The sequence below is a fragment of the Staurois parvus genome, unplaced genomic scaffold (assembly GCF_062004578.1).
Source record: "Staurois parvus isolate SC_StPar_1 unplaced genomic scaffold, SC_StPar_1.0 ptg001460l, whole genome shotgun sequence".
NCBI lineage: Eukaryota > Metazoa > Chordata > Amphibia > Anura > Ranidae > Staurois > Staurois parvus.
Genome location: NW_028319256.1, coordinates 137,875 through 146,813, shown reverse-complemented (window position 1 = coordinate 146,813; position 8,939 = coordinate 137,875). Strand labels below are relative to the sequence as shown.

The 8,939-nt window shown below is 48.4% G+C and overlaps 1 long non-coding RNA gene across 1 annotated transcript; it reads left to right on the top strand.

Annotated features, from left to right (window-relative positions):
* Window positions 1-839: 839 nt before the first annotated feature.
* Window positions 840-4,032, top strand: LOC149435861 (uncharacterized). The gene is made up of 2 exons (XR_016308358.1): window positions 840-1,295; window positions 2,268-4,032. It is a non-coding gene; the product is annotated as an uncharacterized LOC149435861 (long non-coding RNA).
* The last annotated feature ends 4,907 nt before the right edge of the window (window positions 4,033-8,939 follow it).

Genomic DNA, 8,939 nt, shown 5'->3' with positions numbered 1-8,939 from the left:
CTTCCAGTGCCACCAAACGGGGCACATGAGGAGGAGCTGTCCCCAATTACCTAAAGGTCGGTGGCAGTTCATTCCTGATGAGTCCTCCGCCCCTATGACCACCATGGTAAGTAACTCCTATGAATTCTCATAGGAGGTTGACAAATCGGTGTCGGCCCAGATCCATCTTTTTCTAGAGGAATTAAAATATCCCCTCCCTTGCCTCACTGACACCGGTGCAGCAAGAACGGTCCTGCGAAAACAGGACATCCAAGGCAAGGTACCCCTCTCAGGGGAAAGCCCTCCTAACCCCTACTAACCTCACTATCAAACGATGCACTATTCTTAACCCAGCTTCTCTTCTTCCTGTGTCGGAAGATGAGAAGGGGGGGGAGGACAGCAATGACAGTGCTGAATTTTGCAACACGACTAACAATACTAACACCTCTTCTGCTAACATGTCTTCTTTGTCCACTACTAATCTCTCTTCCAAAGGACACGACTGCATCTCTTTGGTGGAACTGGAGTCAGCGGCGACACACCCCATATCACCCCGAGAGTAGCGGTAAGGTTGAACGTCTTCCGATACCCAAAAACCTTGGCCTGAGTGTCTCCCCATTGCCCCCTATTCCATCCGGAATGCCCCTCGGCAACCACATGGGCTGTCACCCTACGAGGTGTTGTTTGGGGGACCTCCCAAAACAGGGTTGTACTTTCCTCAACAGTTGTCGTCTTTGCATTCACAGCTTACAGGTTATGTGCAATCTCTGCAACGGGAGCTGCAGAAGATACACCATCGGGTTCGCGAATCGCTCCCCGATCCAAATACAATAACAGGTGTTCTTTCTATTGAGCCAGGTGATTGGGTCGTCCTAAAGAAACATCAAAGAACCGGACTCGAGCCACGGTTCACCGGACCATACCAAGTCCAGCTGACGACACCTACCTCACTCAAGCTCGAGGGACGAGACAACTGGGTGCACGCAAGCCACTGCAAGAAGCTTCTCAGCTACACCAGAGAATGAGGGGTGTCATTTTCCTTTTTCTTTTTGTTTGTATGTCTTACATGTGTGTGAACGGAGGAAAAGATGGCAGATACCCCAACCTTTTATTTAAAATGCACCTGCGTTTAGCCAGAACCGCCAACAAAACCAACTGTTGGGTATGCTCTAAGCCCCCACCCAGTCATCACATGTCCGCAATGGCCGCTGTTCATGCCCTATATGACATCCGCGTCGGCATGAAAAAGCAAGGGACCCCTGGTCAGCCCCCACGTAGACATTTGTCGGTAGAACTTAATGACACATTTTTAGCAGGTAACATCAGTTTCACCACCAATATTAGCTCTAGCTCCTGTAGGGCCCTCACCAGTCCATTATGGGTAACTGGGCAGCTAGGCAGCCCTCAGGTGTGCTTTAACATCAGCTTTGGCACAGGTAACAAGTTTGTTGGGACTACCACCTGTGAGGGAGGTATAACTGTCAATCTGACTAACCAGACTTCCCTTCTGAGTAACCACACTGACCGACCAGACCACGTGTGTTGGAAGGACGGATGTGATGTGCAGACTGAGGGAGCAATCCCCCAGTCTGTGCAACTGTTGCTCAGTGCCAGAGGCCGAACGAGGAACTCTTCCTGCTCTGCTCTGACAGGTCCATACTATTTTCTGTGTGGTTCGGCAGCCTATAGAACATTCCCCCAGAACGCGAAAGGTTCGTGTGCCCTCATAAAGCTAGTCCCCGCATCCTATGTAGTGATGGACCATGAAGAGTTGATGGTCCACAAGAAGGTAAGGATGGCAGGGAGAGTTCGCAGGGAACTGTTCTCTGAGGGCGACCAGGCATGGGCTTGGTTCCCCTCATGGACAGGATGGGGAATAGAACTTATGAAGCGCCTGAACAATTTTTCTGTCATCGTGGATAGTATGTTTAACGAGACCGTAGAGGCTGTCAGAGAAATTGCCCAAGAACAACGGCAGATGGGAATTTTAGTGCTTCAGGAGAAGATGGCCCTTGATTATCTTTTAGCCGCCAAAGGGGGGTTCTGTGAGTTCATCGGAGAGGATTGTTGTACTTGGATAGAAGACACCGATGACAAGGTCCAGGCCCATATGGACAAAGTTAGTGAACTACAGGGAAAAGCTAGAGCTATAGCTAGTGAGGGTTGGAATCCGTTCAAGGGTTTGGGAGGATTGGGAGATTTCCTGTTCTCCATCGGATCTTGGTTGAAGGAAGTGGGAGTGTATATCCTGATGCTTCTCTTTTTCATCTGCCTTTTATATGCCGCAGTGAGATGTTCCTGTTGCCTCATCGACCGTGTAAGCCAAGCTCGGGCAGACGACCACATCTCCATGCCCGCTCCGGGGATCCCACTCCAACCACTGATCGGGGGAAGACCTCACCAACCAACCACCTTCTCTACAGATTACGTCCTGGCTTCCCTCTAATTTATCTCTCTGAAGACCACATTCTCCAAGACCTTCAAGCAAGCTTCAAGCCTCATCATTGTTTGTGTCTGCGATTTGGAAAACTGTCTGGGTCGAGACCAGCCTTGTGTGGCCCCGTCTGCAGGGGCAATTTGAGAATCTATTGCTGGATCTCCCCAGACCACCGTGGGATCACAAGCTTTATTCATACCACAAGTCTGTTTGTGGTTTTTGCAAGAGCCTTCCTGTAGTGAAGGTTCCAACGCTCTTGAGGATCATCGCTTCAATCAAGCCTGTTTGCGTCGAGTCTGCGTCGGGTCTTGTTGTTTCAGGTACCCCGTGGAGCTTTATTCTCAGGGACAACTACAGGAACTCTTTGAAGTTTGAGACTACACCCATCAAGCTGAAGAAGATCAAGAAGGGACACGAGGAGAATATGATAAAACAGGAGGGAATGTCATGGAAATTTTGTATTGTTGGTCGAACTTTAAATGTGTCATATATTTGTGTTATTCATATGTCTCTCGTGTGGCTTAATTAAAGCTCTGAAGGCTGCAATTGGGCCATGCGCATGTACAATGTATGTATTACAGTACTCAGCTTGGTAATGGATGAGATGGCAGATCTGCGCTTATAGACCGGCGTGTATACCACCACGGCATTCCATGCGAATGCTGCTGTCAGTAGACCGTGGGCCTGTATCCACATATCAGCAGCATGGTACCACGTGGGCTTCATAACGCAAGGCGCAAGCGGTGTGAACTCCACGTGTAGGCTTGTGCATATCTTACAACCCATTACTAATCTGAACTGTATCTGGGATGGATGTGTTTTAATAAAGATCGTATCGGGCCCATCCAGGTACAGACTGATATTTTTAGGGAGATGCTTGTGCAGAGAATTTTACATACCAATAGAAGCTAGTAGGACAGGAAATATGACCTCAGATGGCTCATAGGGGGGAAGGGGAGGAAGTCTGCTGACCTCAGAAGACTCATGGGGGAGGACCAGTGATAGATAATAGCAAAGGCTATGCTCCAATTGGAATGTACATCCTCTGTATAGGCAATCCCCATTGTATTGTTCGGTGGGAGGGATTGACTTTATTCATGTGGGGGGCATGTGTGTATTCTTAATAAAACAGAGAGCTGAGCCTAAAGCCGGCCCTTATGTGAGTTGCAACCAGCCTTAGAGTGTCGTGTGATCATTCCAGGGTAACGGAGCTCCAATCACCCACAAATTCAACAGAACCAAAGTATTTGGATGGGCAGGAATCGTGTAGTTTGGCTGCAGTCGTGGTAAGCGAGATTCGCACAGCTTTATGGGGGATTTCTGCGCATCCAACTGCGAGTACTCACGGTAAGGAGAAATTCGTTAAAGCGAATTTCCAAGACATTAGTGGGAGGGTCCCTCCATGCATTATTTATAGACTTTGGCACGTCCGATTAGCCACGCCACTGACAACGTCAATTAAATGACGAAACGCGTTGGATTCGGCGTGTGACGTCATCATGTTTTTTGGAGGAACGGCGGCCATTTTCCCGGTTGAAAACTTGATTCAAATGCTGGTAATCATCCAATACAATGTATGAGTAACTTGTAATAAACGGGGTGATTTTATTATTTAATTACTACACTATAAGTGGTCTTCTTTTTTTATTCATTATCTAAATACTGGATGGGAGTCTTCTTTTAGGACCTGTTTAGATCTTTTGAGAGGAAGATTGAAATCTATCTTGATGAGGATCGCCAGTTCTATGATGTGCACATACTCATCCCCCATTTGAGTTGCCTATATTGACTGGTGTGTTTTGGTCAGAATGGTTCAGGAGGCTGAACCATTTGGATGTTCTGGTGATGGTGGCTCGTTTGAACTTCATTTGGGCCATTTCAAACTGGAAATTTTTTTTGGTGAATTGGACTTTATGATTTTTAGGCTTTTGATTAGCGCTGCAATTTTGTTTTATTTTCGATTCCAGTATATACAGCAGTGTACAGGTGTCAGGGACCACGGCTCCATGGTCCGCGATCGCGGCTCCGTCCCTCGCGCATGCGCAGTGGCGGCGGATCGCGCCGGGACACAGGTACTAGGTCCCGGCGAGCCGCGGCTGACAGGACGCCGCGCATGCGCAGTAGGAGCCGCGGGCGCGCCTCAGGCGTCCAATGACAGCCGGGGGCGCGTCCTAGCCGGCCAATGACAGTGCAGGGCGCACTATTTAAAGATGCCCTGCACTGTCACAGATTGCCGCAAGGTCTTCCTGTGATCCTGAGTTCCTGCACCTATCTTGTGACCCTGATTGATCCTGACTATTCTGCCTGCTCCTGCGTTTGACCCGGATTGTCCTGACTACTCTGCCTGCTCCTGCGTTTGACCCGGATTGTCCTGACTACTCTGCCTGCTCCTGCGTTTGACCCAGATTGTCCTGACTATTCTGCCTGCTCCTGCGTTTGACCCGGATTGCCCTGACCATTCTACGGATTGACTTCCCTGCTGACCCTGCGTGTGACCCGACTACTCTCGCCTACCGATTCTGTACCCCGCTTACCCTCACGGGCCCACGATCCGTTACTACCCTGCTGGGGCCGCCATCCTCTTCATATCTGGCTCTCCCGGTACCTGTCCCCAAGGGTCTCCTCAGCCACTGGCGGGCCTGCTTGGAGGTCGTGACCTGGCCCGGGACTGTTTCAAGTGCATCCCCACCATCAGGGGCTCTGGTGAAAGCACAGCCCGGGCTTAGACCCCACGCTCTGAGTAGGTCTGTCAGTTGGCAGCCTGAGGCACCACCTGGCGGATCATAACAACAGGACAGTGATGGGAGTGCTCCTATAGTCCAGTATATACGCCAGTGAACAGGACAGTGGTGGGATTGCTCCTATAGTCCAGTATATACGCCAGTGAACAGGACAGTGCTGGGAGTGATCCTATTCTCCAGTCTATATGGTAGTGTACAGGACAGTGGTGGGAGTGATCCTATAGTCCAGTATATACTCCAGTGTTCAGGACAGTGGTTTGAAGTTCTCCTATACTCCAGTATATATGGCAGTGTACAGAACAGTGGTGGGAGTGCTCCTATAGTCCAGTACATTCAACAGTGCTCAGGACAGTGTTGGGAGTGCTCCTATAGTCCAGTATATACGGTGGCGTACAGGACAGTGGTGGGAGTGCTCCTATAATCCAGAATATATGACAGTGTACAGAACAGTGATGGGAGTGCTCCTATAGTCCAGTATATACGGCAGTGTATAGAACAGTAGTGGGGGTGCTCCTATAGCCTAGTCTATAAGGCAGTGAACAGGACAGTGGTCAGAGTGCTCCTATATTCCAGTATATACGGCAGTGTTCAGGACAGAGGTGGGAGTGTTCCTATAGTCCAGAACATTCAACAGTGCTCAGGACAGTGTTGGCATGCTCCTATAGTCCAGTATATACGGCAGTGTACAGAACAGCAGTGGGAGTGCTCCTATACTCCATTATATACGGCAGTGAACAGGATAGTGCTCCTATACTCTAGAATATATGGTAGTGTACAACACAGCGCTTGGATAGCTCCTATAGTCCAGTATTTACAGCCCTGTAAAGGACATTGGTGGGAATGCTCCTATCCTCCAGTATATACGGCAGCGTACAGGAAAGTGGTGGGAGTTCTCCTATATTCCAGTTGTGGGAGAGCTCCTATAGTCCAGTATATACGGCAGTGTACAGAACAGTGGTGGGGGTGCTCCTATAGTCCAATGTATACAGCAGTGTACAGGACAGTGGTCGGAGTGCTCCTATAGTCCAGTATATACTCCAGTGTTCAGGACAGTGGTGAGAGTGCTCCTATAGTCCAGTATATATGGCACAGTTCAGGAAAGTGGTGGGAGTGCTCCTATAGTTCAGTATATATGGCAGTGTACAAGACAATGGTAGGAGTGCTCTTATAGTCCAGTATATACAGCAGTGAAATGGATAGTGGTGGGAGTGCTCCTATGCTCCAGTATATACGGCAGTGAACAGGAGAGCGGTGGGAGTGCTCCTATGCTCCAGTATATACGGCAGTGAAAAGGACAGTGGTGGGAGTGCTCCTATAGTCCAGAATAAATGGCACTGTAAAGGACAGTGGTGGGATTGCTCATGTACACCAGTATTTACGGCAGTGTACTGGACAGTGGTGGAAGGGCTCCTATAGTCCAGTATATATGGCAGTGAAAAAAGGACAGTGGTGGCAGTGCTCCTACACTCCAGTATATACAGCAGAATACAGGACAATAGTAGGAGTTCTCAACTAGACCAGTACATATGGAAGTGAACAAGCAAGTGGTGGGAGTGCTCCTATAGTCCAGTATATGTGGCAGTGTACAGGACAGTGGTGGGAGTGCTCCTATACTCCAGTATGTATGTCAGTGTACAGGACAGTGGTAGGAGTGCTCCTATACTCCAGTATATACGACAGTGTGCAGAACAGTGGTTTGAAGTGCTCCTATACTCCAGTATATACAACAGTGTAAAGGACAATGGTGAGAGTGCTCCTATACTCCAGTATGTATGTCAGTGTACAGGACAGTGGTAGGAGTGCTCCTATACTCCAGTATATACGACAGTGTGCAGAACAGTGGTTTGAAGTGCTCCTATACTCCAGTATATACAACAGTGTACAGGACAGTGGTGGGAGTGCTCCTGTAGTCCAGTATATATGGCAGTGTACAGAACAGTGCTGGGAATGCTCCTGTAGTCCAATATAGACGGCAGTGTAATGGACAATGGTGGGAGTGCTCCTATAGTTCAGTATACACGGCCGTGTACTGGACAGTGGTGGGAGTGCTCCTATACTCTAGAATATACGGTAGTGTACAAGAGAGTGGTGGGATAGCTCCTGTAGCCCAGTATATATGGCAGTGTAAAGGACAGTGGTGGGAGTGCTGCTATAGTCCAGAATATAAGGTAGTGTACTTGACAGTGGTGGGAATACTGCTATACTCCAGTATATATGGCAGCATACAAAACAGTGGTGGCAGTGCTCCTATACTCCATTATATATGGCATTGTTCAGGACAGTGGTGGGAGTGCTCCTATAGTCCAGTATATACAACACTGTACAAGACAGTGGTGGGAGTGCTCCTATAGTCCAGTATATACCGCAATGTAAAGAACAGTTGTGTGAGTGCTCCTATACTAGAGTATATACGGCAGTGTAATGGACAGTGCTGGGTGTACTCCTATACTCAAGTGTATACGGTAGTGTACAGGACAGTGGCGGAAGTGCTCCTACACTCCATTATATACGGCAGTGAACAGGACAGTGCTCCTATACTCTAGAATATACAGTAGTGTACAAGACAGTGCTGGGATAGCTCCTATAGTCCAGTATTTTCAGCCCTGTAATGGACAGTGGTGGGAATGCTTCTATCGTCCAGTATATACGACAGTGTACAGGAAAGTGGTTTGAAGTGCTCCTTTGCTCCAGTATACAGGACAGTGGTGGGAGTGCTCCTATACTCTAGAATATACGGTAGTGTACAAGGGAGTGGTGGGATAGCTCCTGTAGTCCAGTATATATGGCAGTGTACAGGACAGTGGTTGGAGTGCTCCTATCCTCCAGTATATACGGCAGTGTACAGGACAGTGGTGGGAGTGCTGCTATAGTCCAGTATATACGGCCGTGTACAGGACAGTGGTGGGAGTATTGCTATACTCTAGTAAATACGGCAGTGAACAGGACAGTGGTGGGGGTGCTCCTATAGTCCAGAATATACGGCACTGTAAAGGACAGTGGTTGGAGTGCTCCTATATGCCAGTATATATGGCAGTGTACAGGACAGTATTGGGAGTGCTCCTAAACTCCAGTATTTACGACAGTGTACAGGACAGTGGTTTGATGTGCTTCTATATTCCCGTATATAGGACGGTGTACAGGACAGTGGTGGGAGTGCTCCTATACTACAGTATATACGGCAGTATACAGGCAAGTGGTTTGAAGTGCTCCTATACTTCAGTATATACGGCAGTGTACCTGACAGTGGTGGGAGTGCTCCTACACTCCAGTATATACGGCAGTGTACCGGACAGTGGTGGGAGAGCTCCTATAGTCCAGAATATATAGCAGTGTACAGAACAGTGGTTTGATGTGCTTCTATATTCCAGTATATACAACAGTGTACAGGACAGTAGTGGGAGTGCTCCTATACTCCAGTAAATACGGCAGTGTACAGGACAGTATTGGAAGTGCTCCTATACTTCAGTATATACGGCAGCATAAAGGACAGTGGTAGGAGTGCTCCTATACTCCAGTATATACAGCAGCATAAAGGACAATGGTAGGAGTGCTCCTATACTCCAGTATATACGGCAGCGTAAAGGACAGTGGTAGGAGTGCTCCTATACTCCAGTATATACAGCAGCATAAAGGACAGTGGTAGGAGTGCTCCGATACTCCAGTATATACGGCAGCGTAAAGGACAGTGGTAGGAGTGCTCCTATAGTCCAGTATATATGGCAGTGAACAAGACAATGGTAGGAGTGCTCTTATAGTCCAGAATATACAGCAGTGAAATGGAT